This window comes from Scleropages formosus, chromosome 25, assembly GCF_900964775.1.
Source record: "Scleropages formosus chromosome 25, fSclFor1.1, whole genome shotgun sequence".
NCBI classification, from domain to species: Eukaryota; Metazoa; Chordata; class Actinopteri; order Osteoglossiformes; family Osteoglossidae; genus Scleropages; species Scleropages formosus.
Window position 1 is genome coordinate 14,663,205 of NC_041830.1, and position 14,349 is coordinate 14,677,553.

The 14,349-nt window shown below is 45.7% G+C and overlaps 1 long non-coding RNA gene across 7 annotated transcripts; it reads right to left on the reverse strand.

Moving 5' to 3' along the window:
• Positions 1–2,475: 2,475 nt before the first annotated feature.
• Positions 2,476–14,019, reverse strand: LOC108921355 (uncharacterized). 7 transcript variants are annotated; one of them, XR_003797331.1, is made up of 4 exons: positions 11,602–13,712; positions 8,476–10,527; positions 8,123–8,165; positions 2,476–8,022 (listed from the first exon to the last, which is right to left on the reverse strand). It is a non-coding gene; the product is annotated as an uncharacterized LOC108921355 (long non-coding RNA). The 7 variants fall into 7 exon arrangements; XR_001965047.2 differs by adding an exon at positions 13,952–14,019 and having other exon boundaries at positions 2,476–10,527; positions 11,602–13,521; XR_001965050.2 differs by having other exon boundaries at positions 2,476–10,527; positions 11,602–12,768; positions 13,316–13,788.
• Positions 14,020–14,349: the final 330 nt, after the last annotated feature.

Sequence of the window (14,349 nt, forward strand, 5' to 3'; positions counted from 1 at the left end):
CTGAGGTCTCTGTAATTCCGAGCGTTGAACACTAGATGACACTAAGTCTCTTTAAAATATTTTATCACTGAAATTCTTCATTACTTGTGTGTCCTTTTTTACCCCAGTCGTAAAGTTTGGCTGGCGTGAAAGACACCTTGAATTCCAATGAATTACAGTCACATAGCATATCAAAGCAGTGACAGTAAAACTCAACATCATAAATGAATGTGCTAAAATGCCCCCTTTTTTATTGTAACATTTCACGCTGTATTTGCAGGTCTTCACAACCCATCATGCAGATGGTTTCATTAAAGGCAAGACCGTGGACCTGATGTGCTAACGCTGAAGTGCTCTTGATGAAGGTACTACCATGAACTGATCTAGTAAAATACCCAGATGTACAAATTGAGGGAAATACAGTGAGCCACTTGAGGTAAAAATATAAGGTATGCAATTAATTAATCATAATAAGTTACTATGCAAACCAATCAAAGCTGAGAACATTGTGGCCACCATATGTTAAGGTCCATTTAGTCCATTAGTTTGATGCTGTATGAGTTCACATTGCAGTTGTCAACGCATCTGTTACTGTACAGATAGTAAGAAGTACAATTTTTAAATGATTTCAGCATATTTTTATCCATCCGGTGGCACTGCAGCAGGCTGTCTGCCAGGGGAATAGACTATAAACTGATACTGACACACAAAAGACCTGGAAATGTAAGTATACCCATCATTATAACAGGTAAAACACAGTTTGGGTGTGCTGGTCGCTGAGATGATTTCAGAAGAATTGTGCATAACTGTGTTGTATGGAGTAGAAAGAGAAAGCAGTTCTGTTCCCTCCCGTTCTATATTTATCTCACCCACGTACTAAAAACAGCACTCTGACATCAGCTGCTTATGTTTAGGGTTTGTTTTCTCCTACAGTGGGAAAAAAAAAGCACTGTGTAAATAACAGACTGGGAATTATAATGATTCTTTAGCCTTAGATTGATCTGTGTACCTGTAGTTTTTCTGTTTTTCTGAGAACATGCTTTCAAGTCAGTAATATATCTTTTTATATTTTTAATCATTTCATAGGCAATAATGAGGTGATTGCAGCTTGTATCTACTACAAGGCCATGTAATGTAATTCGAAGCACATGAATTATTAATAAAATATTTTGCTCATGTTATAAAAATGTGAAAATTTATCTTAATAAATGTGAATAATTTGTTGAAGTTTAAATCTACATCAGTTATAGACGTAAAATAAGATGTAAATCACTTAGTCATAATGAAAGTTTCTGTATCTTTCCTGTTCTTTATGAACATTTTTCTCATACTGTTCAACATGCTGACACTGATTTCAAATGAAAACAGCTGACCAACCCTTATGCCTGAAGGCATCAATTAAGCTGTCAAGCATCAAAATACATAAGAAGAAGAAAAGATTCAGTATTTTAATCTCTAAAGAAGAAATAGTTGTTAAATAATAAATTGGTTGTGTTCAACCTTTTGTTGGACTTTTGGGTGTGATTTTTAATGGCAGCCCTGACAGGAAAAACCTGTAATGTTGCATATAACAGTGTTTGTCTGAAAGTGGCTGAAGTGTAACAGGGAACTTCCTCATGGAGACAATGTCAGGAGTAACTGACAGATCCTTTAGTCAAGGTCGTGTTGTTGTCAGGCCTGCTTTTTTCTGTTTATGGCAATTTTCCCTTAAAGTCTTAGTGTCCGGCTTCTGGATGCATTTGGTCTTTAGAGAAACTTGTCTCTGTTTGTGACTTTTGTGACCACATTTCCTGCTGCTTACCTCAAGGCATAAACAGGGATGCTTTCAGGTGAGACCTGGCCACAGAAAAGCAATGAGTTACTTGGTGTTTGAGGACATGGATCCAAGAGGTTACTGGTTTGATCCCCAGGGGTTGCCCTGCTGTTGCACTTTTGAGAAAGTCGCTGAGCCTAATTTGCTCTTGTGCAATATCCAGCTACATAAATTAGGGGATTTTTATCCAATTGAAAAAACTGGATGAGTAAAAAAGTGAACTACACGTGCCAATTTCACATAACTAAAAAAGTTACATAGTAAAGCAACACCTCTCCTAAACAGAAGATGACATTTGAGGTTTGTACCAAAATTAATCGCAATCTCATTTTAAACCGTTAAATATTCTTATATCCCTTAATCCATGAACTATAAGCATTTGTCCAATGCAGGGTCACACATAAAGAAACTAAAGGCAATTTAAAATCACCAATTCATCTGAAGTACAGATATTTACTATTATGATTGAGATGAGGATAAGATTTCATTTTATTAGCCATTTATGTAGAAATCCAGATCATATCAAATATTCTCCAGCTTTCTCGCAGAACTGCAAGTTCCTTATACCTGTTTTTATAGGAGTACAGTACATGGTCACGAAGCAGTGTAAAACACATACAATGAAATCCGATTCCTTATTTACAGATATGTTCAGTAACATTTATTTTAATGATATTGCCATGTTTCTGCTGAACAATCCATACAAACTATTTCTCTGACTCATCTGTTGTGGTGCCGTATCGTGCAGAGGTTTGCCAGTAGCGTGATTCTCCTCTCCTTTCCTATCCTCAAACTCCAGTGGATCCTGAGGGGGGGGTTTCTCTTGGGGAACAGGACAAAAGGTAGGGTGTGATACTCTTTTTGCCACTAGGGGATGACAGAGGTTTGGAAATGGTGTTGTCTATTAAGTAATACTCTCACTATGTGTGTGTGTGTGTGTGTGGTGCGGTTAGGTGAGGTCCAGGAAACCACAGGGTAAACCGTCTGTAACTGCACATTGGACGATTCCTGTTTTTAGCACAGTGGCAACGTGGGGGCAGGCCTTTGTTGTTTATTTCTTAAATGTGACCTCTAATTCTCTTTTCTTAATAAGGCACATGGCACCTGTTGACACCGTTCTTGCAGCTCGCTGTTTCCTGGCTTCTGCTGTTTTTGGAGGTTCGTGCAGTTTGTGACTCTCGTGACCCTGGTTTCCTCAGCGTGGGAGGTCAGGCGAGTGAAGCAGGAAGTGGGCAGGCTCAGGGCTTCCTATTCGGGCTCCTGTAATCTGCAGCAGCCAAAGGGCCTCAGGTATCTCCAGGACTCCCACTGCCTCCGCAACACCGATGCGAACCAGCTGTGATTCCAGCAGTGACTCCCAGAGCGGGAGCCTGCGCTGTGGAGCAGCCTAAGATGATTAGCAGTGATGCCTCATCTTCCTCTGACAGGTCCTGTTTACACTTGAAAAACAGCATGAGCTAAGTGTAGGTCGACCCTGTCGGTCTCAGACATGATTTTACTCTGGATGACTTTACTCCGGTGAAGCTGGCCTGGTTTGAGGGTATTAGATATGTTTGTCTCTCCCTTTTACATTCCTTTCTGCCATCCCCTTTAAGTCCTGCTGTCGCTGAAGATGTTTGCTGGACACTCATGGACACCTGTCACCCAACTCTCTCTGAATGGATTAGCAGTGGGGAAACTTTTGCTCGTTGCCTTATTTAAAATTCTCAGTCCCTGGTTTAGTGTAACTAACTCAGAAGACATGAAATAAACAATACAGCTGTATTTGTAATATTTAAATCAGCACCCCAGTCATGTCTTCTTCATGATTGTGTATTCATTAATCCTCTGCTTTAAAGAATCAGTTTTATGAATTTTTAATTTAAGTGGTTAAAGAACTGACCAGAAGGTTCCAGGTTTAATCCCCGGGGGGTCTCGCTGTGTCTCTTTTAACTATGTTAGAGTAGCAGCCATTTCGCTGTTGTTTAAAGAAAGGTCACATCTGTAAAAACACATGGTAGCGTGTTCTGACACAGGGGTGAGTTACACACGTGCAAAACAGGTGTGACATGCAGGTGGACCGACAAGAATATCATAATCTGTTACTGAGTGTGTCCTAGTCTGGTCTGCACAGAGCGCAGGGAATTAGTCCCCCGTCTTTTTCCCGTTGTGCCCCAGCATGAACTCATGGGCTAGACTGTCATGGTCAGAACATTTAACGTCACACTCCAGTGCTTCTAATGATTAAAAAACTGTCTCCATTAATTGCCGATGGCCAGTTATGTGCTTGAATGATGAATTGATAATGCTAATTAAAAGGTCAAAGAGTAATCAATTGGCCGTTGGGGCGCCAGTGAAATCTGTCATCCCGGCCTTTATTCCATAAGTTAAGCTTTGCCCCACACCTCCCTGAGGAAGAGAAGCCGCAGGCGGACAGGTTTAATGAGCACTCGGGTGCAGCGCGCACACAGGGGGAGTTTCAATGCTCTCCCACCTGTGTACACAGACAACATGGGTTAATCAGCACAAATCCATCTTGGTGCCCCCTCACTGTGCAGCACAGCATCACGGCTAAATTTCCAGGTTCAATAAGCATCTTGCTCATTGGCCAGTGGATGTGTTTTCAGATGGGCAGCAAGACCAGCGCAGGGAATCCTCACTTAAAATAGCCACAGGCACTGATGTGTAATCAGCTCTGGTGGACGGGGTCACCGGGCGTCTCAAGAATGAGAACTAAGCATGCTCGGTGACGGCTCGTCTCTTGTGGGCGTGTTCACGTGTCTCTTGGATGGACTGTCCTCAGGCGCAGATGCCACCACCTTGTCCCACTCCGCAACCTGTTCGCTGAGCATTCTGTGGCCCCGTAATCAGTGAAAAAGAGTTGCTGCTGTAGGCGGAGCCATCAATAAGACCCATCCACTGGGCAGTGTCAACATATCTTTCTACCTTCACATCACACAGAAATTTAATATGTAAATAAATACTATAGCAACAGAACTTTCGACAACCGTTTGAAAAAAAGATTCTACTATCCGCTAAGTAAATTAATTAAAAAACTGGAGCTCTGTGTTCAATAACATGTTTTTAGGATCACTATAATTTATTTCTTCTGCTTGGGTTACAGTCTCCACTTGTTTCACCCTACAATATGTTTAATTATTGATAGTCTTTTTGATGATTAGAAGGTCTTACATCTGAGATCATTAAGGTTTTAAGAAGGGCAGAAATGTAAGCAGCCTGTCTTTATTGTTAACCTGACAGGGCAGCGATTATTCATGTGCTTGAAGCCTTGGAAATCAATAGAGTGATATTATAATTCCAGAGTCCTTAGATAACTCATACTCATCTACGTCCAACGAGCAGAAAATGTAAAAAAATTGTTATTGTTTACACTTTTTAAAATGAATGTCTCACTTCTCATCTTATTTAGACTTCTGTCTTCTGACTTTTGGTATTAGCATTTGTAGTAAAAGTCTGGTTGTAGAAGTCTAGGCCTGGAGTGTGACACAGGACAAGTTGCAGGCTTTGCTTCAAGGTCAATGCCTGCATAATGGCCTTGGAGCTGCTGTCAAGTGGTTCATGGTGGGAAGAACAACAAGTAGAAGTGTGGGGATCTAGTGCATGGGTTCTTGGTAGCACGAGAGAGCCGCGCAAGGCCGCATGTTTCGACAGGGTCACAATAGACCATTTCATTAATGCAAACAGTACTGAGCTGTGTTAATCCCCCTGACTCTCTGGTGCTCCCTGTCCTCTCTTTGTTGACTACGTATCAGGCTGCGGAGTCCCGTCTCTTTAGAAAAACAATTTGACCACCCAAGACACAAAAAATACCAAGAAAGAAATTCTGTTTGTCTTGTTTGATGGTTTTTGTTGTGCCGTTCGTTCCATAGAACAGAACAGTGGTTTGTATCTAAATGCCGGTTTGTGGAACGGAGGCCCGTAATGATGCACATTGTGTTTTGCAGTACTGTACTTGCACTGCTCTACTAAGCAAGATTCATAAAGCTGATCCACAATGGTGCTGAAATCCATCTTAATGCGCTATATTCCAACTCTTAAAACGGAGCCAAATCTCGCTAACTAGCGGTTGATCTCTTGGGGATTGTTCAGCTTTTGCGTCTGTTTATGGGACTTAACGGTGAGAGCAAGCCCAGATTCACTTTTTCATTTTGGCGTCAGGCTGCGAGAGCTCAGGCTTGCTTGATGCGTTGCAGCTTTTCCCATCCAGCTGAAAAGTAACACATTTGTTTACTGCCATATTTGAGGCATGTTAGGGCAAACAAGAACAATGTGCACAAGGCCAAATGTTAGTCTCGGTTTAATGTCCCAAGTGAATCTTGCCTTTATATGGTTCTGGCTGAAGTGGACTCCTATCTCTTGGCTCGGTACATAGTGGAAAGATTACAATGGGTTACTGTAATCCGCTTGCACCCGCAAGTAGTCCTAAGCTTCCCAGTGGGAGAGGACGTGGCTTTCTCCTTGACACAGTGAATTAGAGTGAGCTGACAGCCGGATTAAGGTGTCCAGGAGATGGGGGTGCCAGGGGGGCAAAGATGGGGACAGTGATGTGTTGAAAGGATCTGCAGATGTGGTGTACTGGGCCACTCAGACAGGAAGTGGGTGCCTCCCTCTGGCCGGCTTTGAGGTCACCTCTCTGCTACCCGCTACAAAAAATGCCGTCATCTAGTCTGGACTTCAGGCCGTAGGCCCCCCGGCCCCAATGCTGGTCAATTAAACCGCAGTGAAAGGGTTTATAGGGTTATGAAATGTGCATTTCTGAGCTTTACACCCCCGGGTCACTCATTCCAACTGCGCAAAGGGAGCTGTTTCCGCCTCGCTGTTGCTTAGGCGAAGTGTTCATGACCAGTGGTGTGCATCCTCCCATTTCAACCTCCTGTCAGACCAGCAGCACTCCAGGTGAGATGGCATTGGTGGAATTACAGTCACATCCAGACTTGATGGATCTTCGCGGCGCATCTCACGTGCCAGAGAAGCGTGTCGTTTTCGTTCTGTAATTGACTTGATTATCTCTTCATTAGCAGCCCTTTAAACACCCCAGTGCTTACAGTGTCACGTTCTCTAACACAGGGTCATGTGACTGCTGAGGAGTTTGGCTTCTGTCACTTTGTACATTTCTTTAGACAATCTGACACTTTCTGCTCCACGGTCCATTGTAACCTCTCAGGAGGCACCCTGGATGTTTACCAGTGGGAACAAACACAAGACCGAGGAAAAATAAGCTTGACATGGGGCTGTGAAGACAGTACATGGTAAATTTAGCTTTTGTTTGGTTGGATGCACTGTAGTATGTGTGAGTGAATCTGGATCATGGCTAAAATCCACCCTTGAGTTCATCTACTGACATGTAAATGAATGAACGTAAAGGCATGAAATTATTACAACAGGTCTACCCTATTTTAACGTGTACGTGTGTTTCAGGCTCACAGTGATCCATATGAATACCAGATGTTTGGTGGAATGGAGGTGGTCTAGGATGACCTTCTGGGAGTGCAGGAAAGTGTTTCAGATGAGATGGAACTGGGTCAAGTCTAAGAGGGCTAAAGATTAAAGGTCGTGCTTTGGTGGGCCGCTCTTCCAGTGGACGTTGGCCTTCTCCACCTCTGTGGTACCGTTTTCACTCTGCATGGTCAAGCCCTTACAGTTCAGGCCCGGGAACCCTAACCCAATGTGCGTTCATCTGCCCATGCCATGTTTACCCATAATGCTTTAGAGCAGCAGCTGGTACTGTGATTGTGAATCCAAAGACCCCCTGCAGGGTCAGACTTGCTGGTTGTTATTTTTCTTTATTTGTTATAGTATGGCAAGCAGTAGGCCTGTGGAGGGGGAAAGGTGCTAGTAAAGGGGGAGGGGTGACATGGACATATGGTGAATGTATGGGTAGAATGAGGGGTGGGGGGTGCACACAGATGGAGGCTAAACTGCAGGGGGGAGGGGGCTGATCCTTACCAGCCGTAGACTCTCTCTCTGCTTCCACCACTTAAACTTGGTTGCTTCCGCAGACAATCCCATGCACTAAATGTTGATGATTTTCAGCCTGTGAGTTTAAGAACCTTTCAACCTTCCTGTCATTACAAAGTTAACACTTGTCTTCTAGTACTCGTGCTTGAAGTACGCACTGTACTGGAAGGTGGACAAGTTTTGCTCTTTCAGGAGAAGGCAGTGTTTTCAGCGTTGTGGACGATCCCATCAGGGGGCAGATGTGAGCTGTGAGCTCATCCACAGGGCCGCCTCTGTATGTGTGAAGGAGTCAGAGAAGGTCAGATATCTGTATCATCTCACGTCAGCTGAGAAACAGAGCTCACAGCACTGCATTGCTAATGGGATCCCTACCATTGTGCTTCCTCTTCCACGTCATCTGCATAAGAATGTGTATCTGCATAAGAAAGCAGGAACCATCGGAGGATGGTTAATTGTTTTGCTTGTTTGTAAATATGTACAATAGTATGTGCAAAAGCACAGCAAAGGATTTAACTTGACACATGTGGAGGGGTAATTAGAAGCTGGGCTTTTGAGATGCATATTTAAAGTGTAAACACAGTATGCAACTTGCTGTTAAAGAAGCAGCAAGAAATTGGCCTTAACCGATTCAAAAATACATGGTTACAAAACTGTAACCATGCTGCAAGTAAGTTATCTTCCAGGCATGATAAGCAAATTGAATATTGAACAGCATGGTGCCTTACTTCTTGATTTGTACTATGGTTTGGAATTCCCTGATGAGTACTATGGATCTCCTGAAGGAGGCGCTGCTGTTCTGCCAGTACTCGGACCTCCCCGCTCTTCAGCCTGGGTTGTAATGGCGGATATTTCCACTTGAGCTGCACATGTTTAACAGCTTACAAAGGGTCAGTGTAGAGCTCGCGGTGCTCGGCCCTTGTAGGGTTGTTCGGTGCCGTTTACAGAAGCGGCTCCCGTAAACCGGAAGGGCGGCACCGTGAAGGCGCTGTGCAAATGAGCTCAGGTCCAACCGTCAAACGTCTGCCGCCAGAAAAGCGTGAGATGTTTATGTGCAAATTCAAAAAGAAAATGGAAAGAGAAACAATCAGCAGCACGGGTTGACCTGCATGACTACGATTGAAATGTAAATGGAGTAACTGGCGGTATTGAAAAGCCCAGATCGCCCTACAGCCCAGTGCCAGGATGTTGTTTTTTGTGGAGGGAACAGAAGATGAGGCTACTTTCAAGATGGCTACAAAGGACCTGCAAAGGCCCGCAAGTGCTGTGGGGGAGGGCCCTACTCTCATCTGCCTTACAAAGGAATTTGGAGCATAGGGAGGGGATCCCAGATAGCCCTCCAAATTGATATCGCTCATTAGGAAGCCAGATGTTTTGTGTTTTACTCTGCGTGGTGGCGTGACCCGGTGGGAACAAAGCCGTGCCTTTCGGAAAGCGCGGGAAGGAGCGGACGATGGGCGTACACCTCTTGCTGCAATCTTCTGGCTCCGGTTATGTGGGGACGATGGGCCTTGCAAGATAATCCTGGGAGCCATTTTGTGCTCTGCTGTGGTTACACTCTTGGTGTTTGGTGAAGGTGTGGTGTTGGATCCTGCATGGTTCTGCAGCTGAGATGAAAACATTGGTGCGAACGGAGACGTAGTGGAGGCTAGCAGGATGATCTCAGGACTTTTAAATCATTTTGCTGTGGACAAATAAACACAGTCCTGTCACAGGGTTTAGAATAATCTGGAACAATGTTGGTTTTCACCATTCTCCTCGACAGCTATACAGGTCAGGGTAGGAGACTTGTGGTAACTGTAGTATGAAATTTTTTATTTATTATTGCGAGGGTGCTCCCTGGGACTGTAAAGTCTAAACACGCGGAAAATGGAGGGGGTGGGACCGCTCTCTCTCTCTGTGTGTGTGTGTGTGTGTGTGTGTGTGTGTGTGTGTGTGTGTGTATGTGGAGGTGTGTGTAGATGTGAGACAGGGGTGTTGGGGGAGGGGGACAGGAATCATTAAGGCAATTAGAATGCGAAGTTGACAGGCAAATTGGTGACATTTTCCAGTGGAGCGACTCTCCACAGTGGGGATATGAAGAAAGGCGGCAGAGGCGGCAGTGCTTGTGAGACTGCGAGTCACTTCTGTACAGTGACTTTTTAAGTGTGACAGTGACGCCTGTCTAACCAGAGTCTAAATCCTGCCACAGGTTCGTTCCACAGTTTGTCTAGATTCAGAATTACATTTCCGTGTCACTTTTGGATGTACACAAGATCCACGAGTAAGGTCTGTTCTTTTAAGCATCTCCCAGTGGAAGTCAGTTTAATCCTTCCTGTTGAAACAGCAGTTTTTCCTTACAGTGCTCTGTCGTCCATAAACTACATGCTCAATTGGTTTCCCCGTTTATTGCATGGATGTTAGACTGTAAGACTGTGTAAGATTTCCCCGTTGAAGTGTGTTGTTGCATCAAAGGGTTTTTTTTATGTAATTTGTAAAGAAGCCCTTCAGTTTTCCACTTGTGTCCGTACACAGGAGTTAACAGGTCATCTGCTGGCTCGACGTCACCCCTCCAGTGGTAAAGGGCGACAGTGTTTTGTAAACAGAATGAAATTCCCACTTGTATGCCTCTAAAGGTCAGCTTTGTGTCGGCGATGAATTATCTGTGGGATGGCAGCCTTTTGGATGCCGCTGCTGTTCCCAGCTCCGCTCGGACCCGGCTGCAGTGAGAGGCGACCACGTCGGGGGAGGTGTTGGTCAGCAGGTCAGGAACTGCTTGCCGCTTTTCTTCTTTTGAAGACCTGGAAACGGATTTTTATCATTTGAAAAAGAGAAAACTGCACACACCTCCTGTCAACCATAGGTCTACTCTCTTTATCTTTACTTTTTCCTAATTTCTAGAATAGGAGATTGGATTCTAGAAGAATTGTTTTGCCTATTCTTATGTGACAAGGCAATTATTGTAAACATTCAGGAAGATATTCGCAAGACACGAATAGTACATATACACTTGTCTCAATATACAGTATATTTTAAATTGTATGAGACAATGAGAGCGGAACACATGATACAGAATAGTTTATTTAGAGAAATAAAGTGAATGTTTCAGCAGCATTCCCTACTTTTACGGCCCCTTATCCCCTGTCCGTCAGTTTGAAAGCAGAGCTATAAGACCTGACCACTTACAAGCAGTGAATATCGATCACTTCAGTGAATAACAACTGCGATTTAATAAAAACATATGGCCAAACTCCCTGTCCCAGAAGTGCATGATGTCTTTTTCACACGTGACAATGATTGGATAATGTTAAGCTGATCAATCAGAATTTGTGGTCCTCTCCTCTGTTGTGCTCAGTACATAAATTAACCCACACCCAACCCCCATTCAGATCATTGTCATTCATTTGTTTGTGCTGTTTGCATTCGTCTCCCCATTGAGTTTTACGTAGGAGTCGTAGTCAGGAGGCACGGTGCTGAAAGCACATTTGTGTTTCCAAGGTTCATTGGCACTTAAAAAGCAAAGAGACAATAGCTGCACCGGGATGGAAAATATTACGGCTCAGTTTTGGTTTGTTGGCTGAAAATAATCGGAACATTTCTGCCTGCAGAGAGTTTCATGTGAAGGACTGACCTGCCTATACATGTGATGCGAAAGAAATGTGTGGCACTTTATTTCCTTATCGGTGCTTCTTACACAAGCCCAAATATATTCATAACACAACAGGTTTAATACCTGTTCATCAGATATCAGCAAAGTTAGCAAATGACGTGGCTACACATACCCTCTGTAGTGTATATTCATGCCCTGGTGAAGAAAGGAGCGAGGTTGCAAATTAATGCGGTAGTGGACAGTGACAAAAGGCTAAAGGACTTACCCAGCGTTGCCGTGGACACATAGGCTGCCCCCGTTTCATTGGTGGAAAAGCAGTCCCTTGGGCGCACTCTGTTCCTGCCTCCCCCAGCCGCTCCACGCCAGGTACCTGTGCTGTGGTGTGAGTGAGACTGGCTACAATGTACACTGCAGTTTTACTCTACTGTGGGGCTGCTCTTTCAGCAGCCTCTACACACCAGCGCCATCTACAGACCGGTGCGGAGGAGGCAAAGGTGTTATTCCATTGGTGTTCGTCAAGAAAACTGTTTCAAGCCGTTCATGTGAAATGGCTTTCATTACCGTCCCAGATCATAGTCACTGAAACTGTCGTTCCTCATCACTTCGTGTGCACCTTTATTTAAGTGTATTGTGAGGAAGTTTTGTCAGAGTATGAAAAAAGATCCGACGGATCAGAATAAGTGCCCTACTTACTTATTTAGGAGGCAATAAAGAAGGAGAAGAACACCGATGGCCCAGCTCACACAGCAGTGCAGCAGGGCAGCTGAGGATCCCATCAGAGGAGATGTGGAGGAGCCGGGTCACTCGGACAGGTGGCACTGCGGCGTCTCAATGGCCCCACTTGAGCCTTTGTGTGTCAAAGCCATTCAGGTTCAGGGGCCTGCTGCTTCAGAGTCAAAAGCCCCGGTGGCCTAAAAAAATGGCCGTTTGTTGCTTCCCTGCCAGCTACGTGTTCGACACAGGTCTGTTTTCCTTTTTGTTGCCCATTTTCAGCTTAATTGACCTGCGGTGTTGCACAAGCCCTGCTAACGGCTCTCGCTACAGCAGCACAAAGGCCCCTTCGCTGCGATGGGTAATTAAGGAACTGTCTTGGAGAGGAAGGAAGCGGCCTTGGTGCGGCCACCCCAAACCAGCCACTGTCCAGGCCCCCAAGCTCAAAACGTCACAAGTCAGAGACGTGAAAACATGCTTGCACATACACCTCCTGGTAGCTCACTCCACCTTCCCTTCTGGAGATGTCTAGCTGGAGGAGCCGCGCGATAGGAGGAGATTCACACGTGATCCGCCTGATCTGTCTGCAACCCCCGGATTACATTACCCGTATTTCCAGGGGGCTGATTAGATCGGTCCGGAGCCAAGGTGGAAGCCGACCGCACTTTGAGAGCAGGACTGGCAGGGCGGTGGACCCCAAGCCTCCAGGCTTCTCCCAGGCCTGTGGGAACAGCAAGAACAAGCGCCCACTTGGGGAGGGGGGGCAGGGTGCTATATTTAAACAAGGATGAAAAATGAGCAAAGGGGTTGGGAGGGAGCAGAAACTTGGCAGCCCATACTACTGGGGGTGAGGGAATTGGGGTTGGGGGGGTGAGGTTATTTCAGTTTCAAATAATAACATGAAGGATAACACAAGCGCTACAATGGACTGGCCTCCCGCACAGTGAGGGACGTCCTTCAAGACAAATGGGTACACTTGAAAAGCAAGCGAGTGAAAACGAAACAAATCACACCTCTAAGCCATGCATGGTGCGCTGAACACCACGCTCCCAAAATAACGCGGTAATGTTCTGTCTGCCGTCCTGTGAAGTTTCACAACGCTCCCATACTTTGGCAGAGGGCCCTGTTCCATATTTTTGCACCCCACTGCCATCCTCTTTTTAGCTTACAAAATCTATTTTTATAAAAGTGTCGATATACCCCCAATGCAGCCCTTTTAAATAAACAATTACTTTTATTTTCCTTTAGGGAATCTCCTTCCTCTTTACCTTGCTGTCTTTCTCAGCCCAGCCAGATGTATGGGAATGGGTTCCGTCTACTGCGTTCGATCCCTGTGTTGGTCGGCCGGCCGACATGGTCTCACTTTTTCAGGGCATGTCTGTGGTCACCGTGTGATGTTACAGCTTCCTCTCGCCTGCGGTCCTGGGACTGTGGCACCTGACCGTTGCTCCAGCCGTGTTCCGTGCAGCCACTGCTGTCAGGTTGAGCAGAAAGGCATGCAGTCTGAGGAGGGGGAGCGAAACTGTAATGTCAAGAATAAAGGGTGGGGCATCTCACACAGGCAGGAGCCTGGAGAGCGTCTGGTCGTGGGCAGCGGTCGGCCCCAGGGACCGCGTGGTCACGTGAAGCAACCCGACTCGGCGGCAGGGGATTTCCAGCAGGAGTGCCATGGCTCGCTGAGGTCAACAGGAAGGAGCTGCAAGCAGAGACTGCCAGTGCTGGTCATCCCTGCTTGCCTGTGGTCTGGTGCCCAAGCGGGAGCAACCACAGGGTGGGTTTTACCCACAATTTCAGCAGTCACTATGCTGTCTTACAGCATGGCATCAGCCTAAAATGCCTTAAGCATGTGCATTTTTTACACTGGTTGTGTACAGTACATCAGGACATGTAACTATGGCTGTTACCTATTTTCTCATGTTGGCCTCTTCTCGCTCTCTGCAGTTCCGTGTTCCTCCGCGCTGTTTTGGCTTCGCGATGCGTGTGCCGCACCAGTGAAATCCATCGAGTCTTCATACAGTCACCTGTGCCCTTATACGGGCGACACGGCCCAAGAGGAAGTGGAACTCTTGCTGTACAGTTTGCCAGCGGAAGTGCCGAGGCCTTCATCTGCCAACTGGTGCGTGGGGACGCTCGTTCTAAGCGCCACGCTCTCCGGGCGATGAGGAAGTGGAGGCCGGGTGCAAGTCCTCGGTCTTCACTGGTCTCCGAGGTTAACTATGGTTAAAAAGACAGCCTTCCTGCGCAAGATTTCAGAGGAACGAGCCCCGAACGGCACTCGTGACACAACATGAGCCGTAGGTCC